The sequence below is a fragment of the Sturnus vulgaris genome, chromosome 17, assembly GCF_052056855.1.
Source record: "Sturnus vulgaris isolate bStuVul1 chromosome 17, bStuVul1.hap1, whole genome shotgun sequence".
Taxonomy (NCBI): domain Eukaryota; kingdom Metazoa; phylum Chordata; class Aves; order Passeriformes; family Sturnidae; genus Sturnus; species Sturnus vulgaris.
In genome coordinates, this window is record NC_142259.1 from 12503100 (window position 1) to 12517039 (window position 13940).

Consider the following 13940-nt stretch of genomic DNA (forward strand, 5'->3'; position numbering starts at 1 on the left):
GAACCCTCCAAAATCTTGGTGAAAATCTTGCAGCATTCTACCACAAATTCTTGCTATTTTGGGCAGGAAAAGCTTCCCAATTTTTTCCGTGCTGCCTGGATAGTTCCAGCTCCTGCTGAAATTCCAGAGGAAGCTGTGTTGTACTCCCTCTAAGTGCTCCTGTGGCAGATTTCTTACTGCTGTCCTCTAGCCCAGCTTCCCAGTGTGCTGCTCTGAGCAGAGTTTATTGCATTTTTAACCAATTCCTCCTGAAAATCCTTCCCAGTAAATAAAGCTTATTTCAACAGAGCCATCCCAGAGTTACCTGCACTCCTCTTGAATGCAGGATCTTCTTATTGTTTACATTTTTCACATAATAAAATGAAGACATCCTGGCACATCTGAAGTTTCCAGCAGGGGAGATTTGTTTGTCTCTGTCTCTCACTGCACCCTGAGCCCGAAGGTTGGCAGCTATAAATGAAACTCTAGAATGATACAGTTCCTCCCTGCCATGACTCAGAACAAGTTTTTCATCAAGCTGAAATGATAATCAGTGATGACAAAGGTGGCAGGATGCCAGAGGGATGATCCATGGAGCGAGGAGGAGACAGGAGGCACCACCTGGAGTCTGGAGCTGAGCCAGTGTGTGGCCAGCAGCTCCAGGGGTGTCCCTGGTCCTGCTGCCCCAGGGGAGGGTGGGCAGAGCACAATTCCAGGGCTCTGAGCAGCATTCCAGGCACTCAGCGCTTCCATGGGCAGAGCTGCTGCTCCTGGGACAAGGTTCCTTGGATCTCGGGTCCTCTCAGGGTTCCAGACTCATCCCAGTCATCCCCTGAGCATGAGAGCTGCTCTGGAAAAGTCATTGCTGGGGGCAGGAGGAGCTCCAGATGTGCTGGGCAATATCAAAAGGCCCAAATTCTGCAAAGTGTTGCCTTCCAGCTTAGGGCTGAGGCAGGTGAGTTACAAACACACCTGAGGAATGAATGTTGGACCAGATTCTGCCCGAGTTCAGAAGGGCTGGGGCTGATTCTGGTCTTACTGGCCCATAGATTTTGTTTTTCTTATGCCTGTAACAATTTCTGTTTAAAGACAATAATAATAACAACAGATTTAGGTTTGCTTTCATTTTTCTTCATTCAGTATTTTCCTGTCTAAACTTCCTGTAAGATGTTCACTCCAGGGTGAATTTGGCCCACACGAGAGGCAGAGTTTAGGAGGAGAGTTGTTATCTGAAGAGGAAAAAGTAAATTTACCGACAGAAGGAAAGGAAACAAAGGCAGTATTTATCCACAGTGGTGCTGCTATAGAGACCAGGCCATTTCAAACAGCAAGAATAAAGAGATGTGTGCTAAATTATCTCTGCTTGGTTCTGTCCCTGGCAGGCTCGTTACCATCACTGCCTGAGCACTGGCTCTGACCAACAGCTCCACCACTATTTCTTTAGAGGTTTATACTTACAAAAAACTCTAGATTTGTGGAACTGGATGATTTCATTTTACTTTGACAGTAAGGTTTCAGCCTTTAGAAAAAAAAAAAAAAGCTTTTCAGTCTCTTTCCCAGACTCCAAATTAAAAGAATAATTTGTCATGGAAAAGTACAAAAATGGGCTTAAAGAGAATGAAAGTAACATTGATTTTTCCCTCTGGATAAAAATGTACCTCAGAAGTTGAAAGGAAAAGATGCAAATGAAGAAGGTTGATTTAGGCACTGCTGCATATTATGCACATTCTGTGAATCTTTGTTTATTTAGGAATGTAAACTGAAAGTAAAACAAACGTGGTTCACATTTTTAAGTGGGTTTCCAGAAATCATTCAGCCAATTCTGTTTTATCCTATTTACAGCCTGTCAGCATCAGTAGGTGTAGAACAACAAACCTGCACTGCACTGCACCTCTGTGCTCATGGGAGGGGTGTGCAAAGCACAGCTGAGGTTCCACACCTGGGAAAGGTTCCTGCAGTGCTCTGCTCACCTGGGGTGTCCCAAAATCGTCCCTGGCCAAGCTGCAGGGGCTTTGCTGCTCTCCTGGGATCTCCCTGATCTCTGACAGGTGACAGCCACCAGAAGCAATGGGATTGGGAGTGTTTTTTACACTTGGGATCCACCCCTTGGGATCCATCCCTTGGGATCCACCCCTCAGATCCATCCCTCCTTTCTGCCAGGCTGAGGAGTGGAGCTGGGACTGGCAGCCACTGTAAAACCTGCTGGGAAACCCCAAAGCCAGCAGCATTTCTGGGTCTGATGTTCCCACGTTGAGTCTCTTTTCAGTCATCACACTTTGGTGTTCTCAGTGAACACCAAATTTACCAGCTCCTATTTGCCATTGCTGCTAAATAATCCAGCCAGAAGTGCTTTGGTGTGCTACATGCCCATTTTACCTGAGATGAAAATAGAGTTTATTTCTGAGTATATTCCTGGTGGCCCTTGTCCAGGCACCACTGCAGGCATTTCTGCTCAACAGCTACCACGTGTCAGAAGCCAAATTTTCCTCTTTCTTTGCTTTTTGCTTGAGATCCCTTGTATAGAAATGAAGGAGCCCAGTGGCTGTGTCACTGTAAGGACAATGGATGTGCCCAGGATTTTCCTGCTGCTGCTCTCAGGAGCCACTGAGGCTGTGTGGAACTGGGGAGCTGTTAGCTTGAGAAATGATCTGGAAAGGATCAGAAATGAAGAGAAAACCTGGGATATTGGAATGCATAGAGTGTTCCCCAGGGAAGAGAACATGCTCCATGTTTAATTCTGGGATCCTGGAGCCAGGCGGGTATTTCCATGCTGGGAATCAGGTGAGAGTGTCACCCATGGGAGAGGTTTGCATGCCAGAGGTGCTGATGAAAATGTTCTGAATATTTTTATAGGCACCTGTGAATTATTAATTGGGCTAATACTGTCATCGTGTCAGCTGAATTATTGAAGCAGGCTGAGTTCAGGAGCCGTGCTCTGTGAGTGCACATTGCCACGAGTGTCAGTCTGAGGGGACACTTGGACACTGGAGCCCAACTTATCCATGTCCATAAGAAAATTCCTGCTGCACCTCCCTCCACCCTGTGCTGGAGATCCTCATCAAGTCCTTTCCATATTACTTTGTTTTTTCCAGCTTTTCCTGAAATGTGTGTGTGCTTTAATAATGATGATGACATCAGTGTTAAATTATATGCCACATTTTTGGCCAGCATCAGAATGAAGATACTTTATCAGCCATTCTGAAAGCCACATTTGGAGAATAGAACAACAGCAGCTCCAGTCAGTTTTCCCCTCACCATTAGGGGAATTACTTGATGTAATTTGGTATATGATGGAGCTGTAGATACCTTAGAAAATTCCAGTATGTGCCTGTCTGCATCTTCCAGGGTTAATACCTCCACAACACTGACTGTGTGACACAAAGTCACTTCTGAACTGGAATTTATACTCCTGCATTAATTAGGTGTGTTAGAAATCTTCACCTCCCAGGTGACTGGCTGGTTTACACTGAGAGAATTGGTGGCTGTGGTTTCATGAAAATACACAGGACATTCTTCATCCCCAGGTCTTTTACCTCTTCAAAGCATGATGTCATACCAGGATTGGAAAATCCAGACAAAAATAATCCCCAGGCTGGGAAATGTTTGAGCCATGCTGAGGTGAGTTGCAGTTTTCCCAGTTCTTTGCAGCCTTACTCTCTTTGCAGCTTTTAAAATTTATGAAAAACAGCCAAGAAAGGATAAGACAATTATTCAACCTTATTAAACAAAAGCAGTTAATTGTATTTCCTTGTCATTCTCTTTTATATTTGTGAACTTAAGGCCTTGAAGTATATTTTCTGTCACCAGTTACGGGTCAGCCTTAGTGGTCAGCACGGAGTTTCCATCCAGAAGGAATTTTCTTTCTCCTGTTTTTCGGAATCCATCCCATCCCTCTGGGCTCACAGGGGTCACTGCTGGTCCCAGGCTGCTCCTCAGCTCCTCCCTGATGATAATTCCCTATGCCCAGGGCTTCTGATACTGAATTCAGCTTTCTATTCATGTTTCTTGTCCTTTAACCTGTGACAGAAGGAGCAAAGTTAAGTGCAGGGTAATTCCTTCCTGCCATACATGGGCATACGTGGAAAATTTGGGATGTTTTATGATCCAGTTGTAGCTTGTGTTTTCTTTGGTTTGCTCTGGTTCTTGGCATGTTTTATTGCAGTGTCTGGAAAATCAATTTTTCTTCTCCCAGCTACAAAGCAGTGCATGTGTTCTTAAACAAAACCCTGTCATCCTGTTAAGTTTTTTTTCCCTGGTGTTGTCATGAAATCTACTTCAGCCCCATATATTTGCTCTTTAATTTTAGTGTTGCTTTTAGTGATCTTACTTAGTTTAAGAATGCTGTCAAACAACAGATTATACAAAAGGGCTGCATGTGTATCTAGTGTTTCTCCCAAAGGAGTTGCTTTATTTTAATTACGCTTTCTAAACTGTAAAACTTCACTGGTTTCTTTCTTCTCTCTTCCTTGTTTACTACATATCTTCTTGTTTAATGAACTTGGCTGGGTTAGTGGTGAGAGTCACACTCTAACTGCTCCTCAGATGGGGATTTGTGGGAGAAAAGGGACCAAAAATGTTGTATTTCAGTTCTGATGGGCTGCCAGCCATGCCCCTGTGGATGCAGAGGTGCAGCTCTGCCCCATGGCAGGGATGTGGCACCGTGTCAGAGAGAGGATCCAGGGCAACCCCAATCCAAAGCATATCCAGCTGATTAAGCAGGAATTTGAAAAGATATTTTTATAAAAGCAGCTTCTTAAATTTTTCTTAAGACCTTTAAGACAACCTTAAAAACCAAATTCTGGAAGAGAGCAGGATATTGCTCCGTGAACTCCCAGCTACCATGTGCTGGCTCAACAGTCCTCACATTACTTTGAGGGCTGGTTAAAGATATTCCCATGAAAAAGGGCTTAAAGTTGTTTTGTTTTTCAGAAGAATATGTTGATTTCTCTTTAAAAGTCAGCATTTTACTTGTGCATTGTTTGCTCACACCTGTAGCTGTGCAGGGGTATTTAACCCTCATCACTGAGCAGCTGAAAGCAATATCTGCTGTGTGGGGACATGTGCTCTTCTTTCCCAGAAAAACTCCCAGTGCTGCTTTCCTCCATGCCATGTGCTGGTCTCACTTTCCTGGTTTGGTTTTTTTTTTTTTTTTTATTTTTTTTTAAACTCTAGCAACACTTAAAATTCAGGCCAAGCCAGGAACTCTGGAACAGAGCACATCCAGCCATCAATTTTCAATTCCTCACATAAGAAGAGACTGAATCATAAACTGCTGCTGACTCTGGGGATGAAATGGGAAGGACATCCCAGTGCAGGTAAGGAGCTTGAATTCAAATGTGAGCTGCTGCTTTTTCTTGTGCTGCCAAACTCTCTGCTGGTCCCTGAGGACAGGGAGGCTCTGCAGGGCTGTTGTTGATGCAGAGGAAGGACTGAGCTGCTGCATGGGGAGTGCTGGGATTGTGACTGCTGGGCTCCTCTGCAGGAAAGCTGCACTCGGGGGTTTCCTTGCAAAGCTCTGATGCAGGTTCATCTGAAGCTTCTTTAGTTCTGGTTACAATGCATTCTATACTTTTCATTACAGAGCATTTTAAAACATGACAACCAATCAATACCTTTACTGTTACCTATAGCCTGTCATAACTACTAACATGACCATATTCATGTTATTATTTTCCAATCACAAAAGGTTAGTATGTTACAGTTTAAGCTAGAAATTCTTTTTCAGTTTTCTTGCTGTGGAAAATTCTGAGATCTTTTCTCTACTTGCAACATTGACTTTCTTGTTTATCTGTGAAAATCTTTTTGCTTGGTAAAAACATCTTTTGTTTGAGGTGGATTTATCCTTTGCTTTAAGTCATAAAAGCCCCTTCCAACTCACTTGCTCTTTGCCTTTTAGTTACCCACTAAGACTGGCTCAGCAATTCTTTTCTTCTGTATCAAAACTTTAATTTCTCTTCCTTCTTCAGATTCTGCATTCAAAGACTTTTTGTTCTACACACACACGTGTGAGACCTTCCTGTCAAATCCTTCTCCTTCCCAGCACTCTGAGTTTATCCCTGTGCTGTTTATCCCATGTGGGACGGGTACAAGAGCAATTCTGGGACCTGGTTCCTGTGGAGTTAATGTTGCTCTTGTTGTTCTTGGCTGCAGTGGAGGCAGAAACCCTCCATGGATCCCTCTGGTGCAGAAAGCAGAGCTTTGCTGATGATAACAGAGCTTTTAACTCCCTTTCTCCTGCAGACCTCGGTCCTGCAGATAAGTGCTGTCAGTAAGGGGGGTATTAGTACATAATACAATTTCTTGCTGCTTGTCTCTTTTTAGAAGAGCTCTTCATCTTGTTACCAGGCAGTCAATGCTATTAGAACCAAGCATACAACCCCAGAGAGGCTGATCTTTTCTGTCCCAGCTTACTTGAAATTATACTGACAGGAGAGTTTTGGTGATTTGGGATTTATTTATAGCTCTTGTGATGACGACAGCACGCTTGTAGCTGGGTTTAGGGGTTTGAGACCCTTTTGACTTGCAGAAACAGCCATCCCCCTGCTGCAGACACTCCCGGGGTGAAATGGGGGAGTTGTAGGGACCTTCCTGGTGCCAGATCAGCTCCTGGGATGGTGGATGGCCTGTTGGAGTTTGTGAAGAGGTTTTGTCTGGTTTTCTGTTGGCAAGAGAGTAAAATTGTCTTTCTTAGTGTTTTGTTTGCCCTCTTCTTTCCTCATTCTGAACATCAACCATCCCAAGGGGTTTCCAAAGGTCCTGTGCCTGCTGGGGCAAAATGACCATGGAAAAAGGCAGAGCTTGGGATAATCAATTTTCCTGGAACAAAACCTGTGCAGGGCATGCATGTGCTCCCACACCTGCAGGCTGAGAGGGTGAATCCATCTGCAGCTCCAAGACCTCTGATCACTGGGATCATCCAGGTGCAGGGAACAAAGCCATGGAATTTACTAAAACAAAAAAAAAAGAAAAAAAATCAAAATGTAGGGGGGGAAATGTCCAGAGCAATTTGAGAAGCCCAACTCTGAAGGAGCATTTCGTGTTTGGATTCTGAGCCCAGTGGCACAGGGAGTTCAGTCCAATTTTAGTAATGAAGCTGATTCCGTGAGACTTCACACAAGCAGGAGGGTGTTTTACAAGATGGGCTTTGTATTCAGGTCTCCCAGGATCAGACTGAAAAGGCCTTAAATCTCTTCTCTCAAGAAATTCACGTCTAGCCAAATATTTAAGAAGTAATCAAGGCTTAACAAGCATCCAATTTATTCACCGTCTTAACAAAACAGGCTTGATATTCTTTATTAGCTGGCTTCTCAAGAGCTGCAAAAATAACCAGTGGAGATTGCTAATAGGAAATGTCACCTGCTTTATTATTCTATTTGTTTGTGTGATTGGACTTCAGGGTAGTATTCATCCATATCAAGAATGTAACCATTTTCCAGCCTGTGTGCTTAAAGTTTTCCTAATAATAATTTAAAAAAAAAAATGCTTACAGGAGGTTTTGTTAGTGTAAGAGCCTGGGAATAGGTCACAGTTTGCCACCTTCTGGTTTTGCCATTTGGAAAAGCTAATTTTGTCACAGGAATTGCTCCTGGCCACTGGTGAGCAGCAGCTGCAGCGAGGTGCAGTGAAGGGGCCCCTTCTAAAGCATTTCTGTGCCTTTGAGAGACTGGATTTTTAATTTTTTTTTGTGTTTGTGTTCATTACTGCTTCTCTTTGCTTAGGGGAATGATCCTACCCAGCACCAAACTCCACTCTTTTCCTAAGGGCACCTTCTGTGCTTTTAAACGAGTTCTGTAAGGCCCTGATTGTTCCTAGTTAAGGAGAGCTCTAATGACCCCATCTCATTTCCCTGTTTTAATGAGCTGAGCAAATCAGTGGCAGCTCAGGCACCGCCAACTTCTGGAACACAATTCAACACCAAACCCTCCACCAGCTTGAGGAAACTCTCAAACACTGATATTATCCCAGTGGGCTGGTGGATGGGAAAAGGTGGCAGAGCAGAAAATTGGGTTGGGCTGGAGCTGGGGATCCTCTGTGGGTGCAAAGAGTGAGTTTGAGGTGTCTGTGCAAGGATGAGAACCTGGTGCTCTGTATTTCCAGGGAAGAAGAAGAAGGGTTTGTCTGCAGGGCACTGCTCCCTCTGACCAAACCCAGAGCATGGGGATGGCAGCACAATTGGCAGCACTGGTGCCAACCTGAGGAGGGGCTGGTGAAGGTGGAACCTGTTTGGGGTGGAGGTTATGAGGAATTTTGAAGTATTTAGAATTTTACTTGTTTGGAATAAAGAGATCTAAAAGTAGGATCAGCCTGTCCTCAAAATAAACACGGACATAGGACCTGCCTGCCAGCTTCACCTGTGAGAGCAGCTGAAATCTCTGGGTGGAATGTTGGATCTCAAGGGACTGAATGTGGATTTGAAAGCCTCTAACTGAGAGCTGAATCAGTGAGGTAAATCTAAAGGGACGTGTGGTTGTGCAGCCCTTGGCTTGGATCATTTTGGTTTGAGAGTTAAACTCTGGTCCTTGGTGATTAAACTTCAACAGCCAAGAGATCTCTGCTGGGAGATGCTCCTGCCCACTCCAAGCTTCACCCAAATCTTGTGCTCACCTTTACTGCTGTTATTCATTAGTGTGACCTCAAAAGCCACGGAAATAACCCTTGGGAAGGCTCATGCCCCTGCATAATGAGATTCAAATGTAAATGTGCATTTCCCAGTGATTTTCCTCTCCCCTCTCAGTTTGGGGAGTGGCTCCTTGCCCTCAGTCATGTGTGCAGGTATTCTCCTTTTGAGACACAGCTGAAAAGGAGAAGGCAAACAGGCCCTAGTTGTAATCCCAGGGAGTTTTTATTTCCGTGGGTTAGATTCAGTCTAGGACTGAATGAAATAACTGAGCTTGCTGGGAAATGTTGGAATATGAGAAGTCTGTTAATGTGGTGCCTTTCTGGGCTTGTACTTAATTTCTTCTTGGCTCTTTTGACCCAAAGTCTGTCCACCCAATGAAAAGATTATTGTGAAATGATTCCATTGCAATTCCTGATTTACAGATTGTTCCTCTACTCATTAAAAATCTGAAGTGTGTTTGAAGGACGTGTAGGAAATGGTGTTCATCAAGAGGCAGTGCCCTTGAAAATCTGCTTTTAAAACAGTGATATAAGGAGAGATTTAGAACTATGGGGCAATGTGATAATGTAAGAGGTAATTAATTCTAGTGAGACCTATTTTCTGCCTTTATTAGTGAGGATATTAATTGTTTCTGAAGTGCTATAGATTTAGGATGTTTTGCATTGGTGAGAATTCCCTTTGGAGTTGCTGTTGGAGCTGCAGCAGTGCTCCAGGACCTGTACCTGGGACAGGTGATCACTGTCCCCTTGGTGCTTTTTAGGTGCAAACGAAGACTTGGACCTTGACCTAAAAAGTTCATTAAAAATGATTTGTCTTCATATTGTCCAGTTTATATTTAGTATTTCCTGTGCATGTGCGAGCAGATTCCAGCCTAAGGCTTTGCAAGCCAAGAGAGGCCCGGGTGAGCAGGACCTGTATATATGAATTAGTGAAATTCACTGTAACTCACAATCTGTCACCAGAGGAGTTTTAAGGTCACTCTCCAGTTGTTGCCCAGGCCCATATAATGCTGTTTTGCAATTCTGGTGATATTTTTCAAAGCTCAAATATTTCTTTACCATCATGCCTGGGACATGGCTTCTTCAAAATTCCAATTGTGGGCTATCCACATTTCATTAATTTGTTTTAGGTTATTCTGTTGAGTCTTTAATGGGAACAAGGACACTATCACTCTGCTCCTGGAAATTATTCCTTAAAGACATTTGAATCTGGACTGTCTTGTTGTAACACCTCAGAATGAGGCACCAGGAGCTGTGCTGCTGCTCCTTCTGTTCCTAGCAGGTAGGAGGGGGCAGAGTGTGAAATAGAGAGAGTGTCATATTCAGTGTTATCCCACTGCATAGTTACAGAAATATGAAATAATTTAAAATACTCAAACCATTGGAGGATGAGCTTGAAAAAACCAGATTGTATCACATACCTCAGGGTGATATTTTCAGGTAGATGTCTCTGAAGAATGGAGCAGAAATGACCCTTCCATTGGGGACACTGGGCCCCTGAAATGCACTGACACTGGTTTTTCCCTGGGTGAAGGGACAAGCTGGGGATGGAAACCAGCACTGGAAGCACTTTGGAACAGGAATTGTGCAGTGTTTGAGCAGCTGCCCTTTGAGCCTGGGCATGGCCCCATTAAAGGCTCTGGGGCCACCACTGGCAAGGGAATTTCAGTCACACTCTCTTCAGGTCTCAGCATCATGAGTGTTTTGTCTTTTTTCTGAAGCTGGTTTTGACTTGGAACCTAAACTTGATGGCACTTGAGGAAATTGTTCTTTTGATCCCATATAAAATGCTCCAGGCTGTTCCAGCAGGGTCTCCCTGCAGGACAGACAGGGAGGGGACAGGGCTGTGAGGCACTGAAGGTGTGCTGGTGAATTTGGAGCTGATTGAAGAGTCAGTCACAGCTTCTGCCTCTTCAGGTGCCATCTCTGCATGGGGGGGTTTGGGTTTCTCGTGTTTGAGCCAACAGTGAGGTGCCAAAATCTGCCTGGAGGAGCAAAGGCTCTTCCAAAGGGAAGGCAAAGCAGAGAGCAGCCTGCAAGGACTGCTAATGAATATTAACGTGTGCTGCTGGGTGGGTTGGGGGTCTAGGGGTAGAGAGAAAAATCAGGCAAGAGGAGTGAGAGACAGAAGGGTGGGAAAGAATGGAAAGCAAAGGTCAGGAGCAGTGCCAGTGCTGAAGGTGTACAAATGGCTGCTGCTGAATGAACTGTGAGGTACTGAACAAATAGTAATTAAAATCCCAGCTACTATGTAAATGCCAGATTAGAGCTGTGATCTTTTTGCAGACTTTCCTTGGAGGTGAGTGGGAGTCTCTGTGTTGCCCTTGGGAATGCTTCAGCCTAAATATATGCTCAAAGCCAGGGATATTCAGACTTCTCCCTGACTTGAGCTGACACTTGTCCCTCTGCCACATCCCAGCAGCACCCCGAGGTCTCTGTGAGGTTTCAGTGCTCAGGGTTTCCAGCAGGGTGATTTCACTGTTCTGCACATGAAGATGTTTCACTGATATTCTCCTTTCAAAGATACTGAGCTGGATTTCTAACCTGGCCCAGAACTGAGCATTTCACTTGCTCTGAAATTGTGGCCATGGGGCTGTGTGGGGGAAATGATGCTCTCGTGGGCAGGGAGGGTTCCAGGCTCCCAGAAAAACCTGGAGTCTCCCAAGGCAGCCCCAGGGTGCTGTGCTCACCCTGAGGCTGACAGGGGCAGAGTGCAGGGGCTGGGGGAGAGCTATTGACAACTTATTTGCTGAACACATCTCTATAGTCCTGTTTCCATGGCAACCCTGATGTGAAATGTGTTGCTAGAAAAACATTAGTTACTATAGAAACATCTTCCCTGTGAAAAGTTTGCTTTGTAACACATGATACCTAATATTAGGTTTTTTTTAACTTGAACTGCCCACGTGTGTGTTTGGCTCAATAAACAGATCATTGTACTCAGGGTGACAGAGCTGGGAAGGGACAGGACCTGCCTGTCCTACCCAAAATCCTCTGCTGGCATTGCCTACCCCCAGACCGAGCAGCAGTGAAGGCAACAGAAATGTTGTATTATGCAGGAGGTGATGGACTCTAGATATATCTGTGCCTGAAGTGTTAGTCGAGACCCTAGATTTTATGGAAAATCAGTAATTTTGGTTTTCAGTGGATTTAATTTTTTCATATTTAAGAAAAAGCCACAAATCCCATCCTGGGTTACTGGGCACCACCCAGATTCTCCCAGCAGCACTTGAAAACTGGGGGGAAAGGTTTGGTTGGCTTTGTTAGGGTCACGTTCTAGAAAACAGCTGCCAGGAAGTGAGGCTTGAATCTGCTCCTCCACAGAATCCTTTGGGTTGGAAGGGACCTTTGGGGTGTTTGCAGTGACCCCACTGCAGTTCCATACCCAGCTCTCTCCTGGCACTGTGAGCCTGCCTTGCTCAGAGATGGGGCAGGGCTGGGCTGGGTGAGCTGACAGGGTTCCTCAGTTGTTTTTTTGGGGTTTTGCTCTGTGAATTGTGCTGCCGTGGGTTCACTGAGCTTGGGGGTCAATGGGAAGGATTTCCTGTCCCCTAAGGGTTTATTTCTGCCTGGTTCTGAGTGCTGCAGAGCTGTAGCAATGGTTTAGCAAACGCGAAAGAACAATTCCTCATTGTGGTTGTGCTCCATTGGCGAATCACTGAGCTCCACAAAACATCCCCACATCTCCTCCCAGGAAACAGGGTCAGAGTTGTCACCTTGTGGCTGAGACATCGAGCTGCAGCCGTGGGCAGCTGCTGCTCCTCGCGTGGGGAGTGAGAGCCTTGGAGAAGGACCCAGCCCCTCCAGGTTTCATGGACAACAAGCGGGGTGTCAGGAAGTCCATCACCTTTTCTCCCTGAATTAGCTGAAAGGTGGAAAAGCTTCGTTTTTCTAATTGTACTTTTCAGTTTCAGGCTGGAGTCTTCTAGGAAACAAGTTTTGGTTCAGAAATTTCTCAACTTTTTTTCCAGTTTTGTCATCCGATTTCTAGCCTGGGGGCTTTCCTCTGGGAAGATGCTGAAGGGCCATCTGTCGTTGGCTGGAGGGGGGAGTTGTTCCTGGAATAGCGGTGGATAAAGCAGTTAATGTGCATTGTTTCACAGGATGTGGAACTGTGGAGGTGTCCAGGAGTGAAGGGATGTGGGCTGTGCTGGAAATGAGGTGCAAAGGGAAGGGTTCTGCTGTTGCCTCCCCGGGGACTGGCCTGGATGTGATGACTGCTCTGGAAATGTGCTGGGCTAAGCCCTGTGGTTAACTCTTTATTTGCCTTGAAAACTCTGATCCCAGGCTGAACAGAATTTCCAAGGAAAAATAAATCCCCTAAACGGAGCTTTGGGGTAAAGGATTTGTTTTTGCCGTCGTGGAGCTGGGGAAGGCAGGTTGCAAAGGTGGCTTCAGTGGGCAGAGGGCTCAGGGCTGGAAGTCATGAAGGAAAGAATAGAGAATTTGGGAGATATTGTTCCAGAAATGCTGTTTCTTAAGCAGGTGCCCCTTCTGAGGGTTCTCACCACTGCTGCTGGGTTGTCTTTGAGCACAAAGTCTCAGATTATCTGAAGTGCTTGAATGAAGGCAAGAAATGACCTCTCTGAGGAGTTCCAGGGGGATTGTGTTCAGGTGAAGCTTGGACTGTTATGTTTAGGAACTTGTACAAAACTTGAATTTATGTAATTCTACTAGTCTGATTATTTTTAACTTAAATGCTGCCGATGCAAAACTCAGGGCTGTTTCTGGGCTTTTATCTTTCCCAGAATGTGCCAGCTCTGTTTAATCACTGGATTTCATGCTGTCTGACCACCTGCAAAGAGATCTCTTGAGAACTCCTTTAGACTTCCAGGCTGGGATGTGGAATGGACCTGGCACGAGCCTGGTTTGGGGAGGACAAGGTCTGTGTCTCCTTGCAGCCTTCCTCTGAGGGATTCAGAGTCAAAAGAATTAGACTGGCCTCCTGTTTTCTGAAGAAATCTGGAACTTGGAATAGACACGTGAACACACAAGCTGCTGTTTCTGGATATAATATCCCTGTTCCTGGTGCTGCAGGAGTTTTCCTTCAAGCACATTTGTGTGGTGCAGCTGTGGCATGGAGAGATTGGCAGGACCCATCTGCCCATCCTCTGTGTGGGGCCCAGGGGCTGGAGAAAAACAAGATCTGTTCATTTGGAGGAAGGGAAAGATCATCTTCCCCCTGCTCTGGTGTGCTCCCAGCCCCCTCTCCTGCCAGGGCTGACCCAATGCCTCCCTGCTCTGGTCCTGCTCAGCAGTGCAGACACTAAAAAGGACTTTTTGCTTTCTCCAGATGCTGCTGAGCAGAGCCCATGGGGCAGTTCCCATCCCTTGGGAGCTTC

At 45.3% G+C, this 13940-nt stretch overlaps 1 long non-coding RNA gene across 1 annotated transcript in view; it reads left to right on the forward strand.

Annotated features, from left to right (window-relative positions):
- Positions 1 to 5095: 5095 nt before the first annotated feature.
- The window catches only part of LOC148221836 (uncharacterized), a 65786-nt gene continuing 56941 nt past the window's right edge, over positions 5096 to 13940 (forward strand). Inside the window, exon 1 of the long non-coding RNA XR_015807366.1 lies at positions 5096 to 5294. This is a non-coding gene — a long non-coding RNA (uncharacterized LOC148221836). The remainder of the gene's footprint in view (positions 5295 to 13940) is intronic.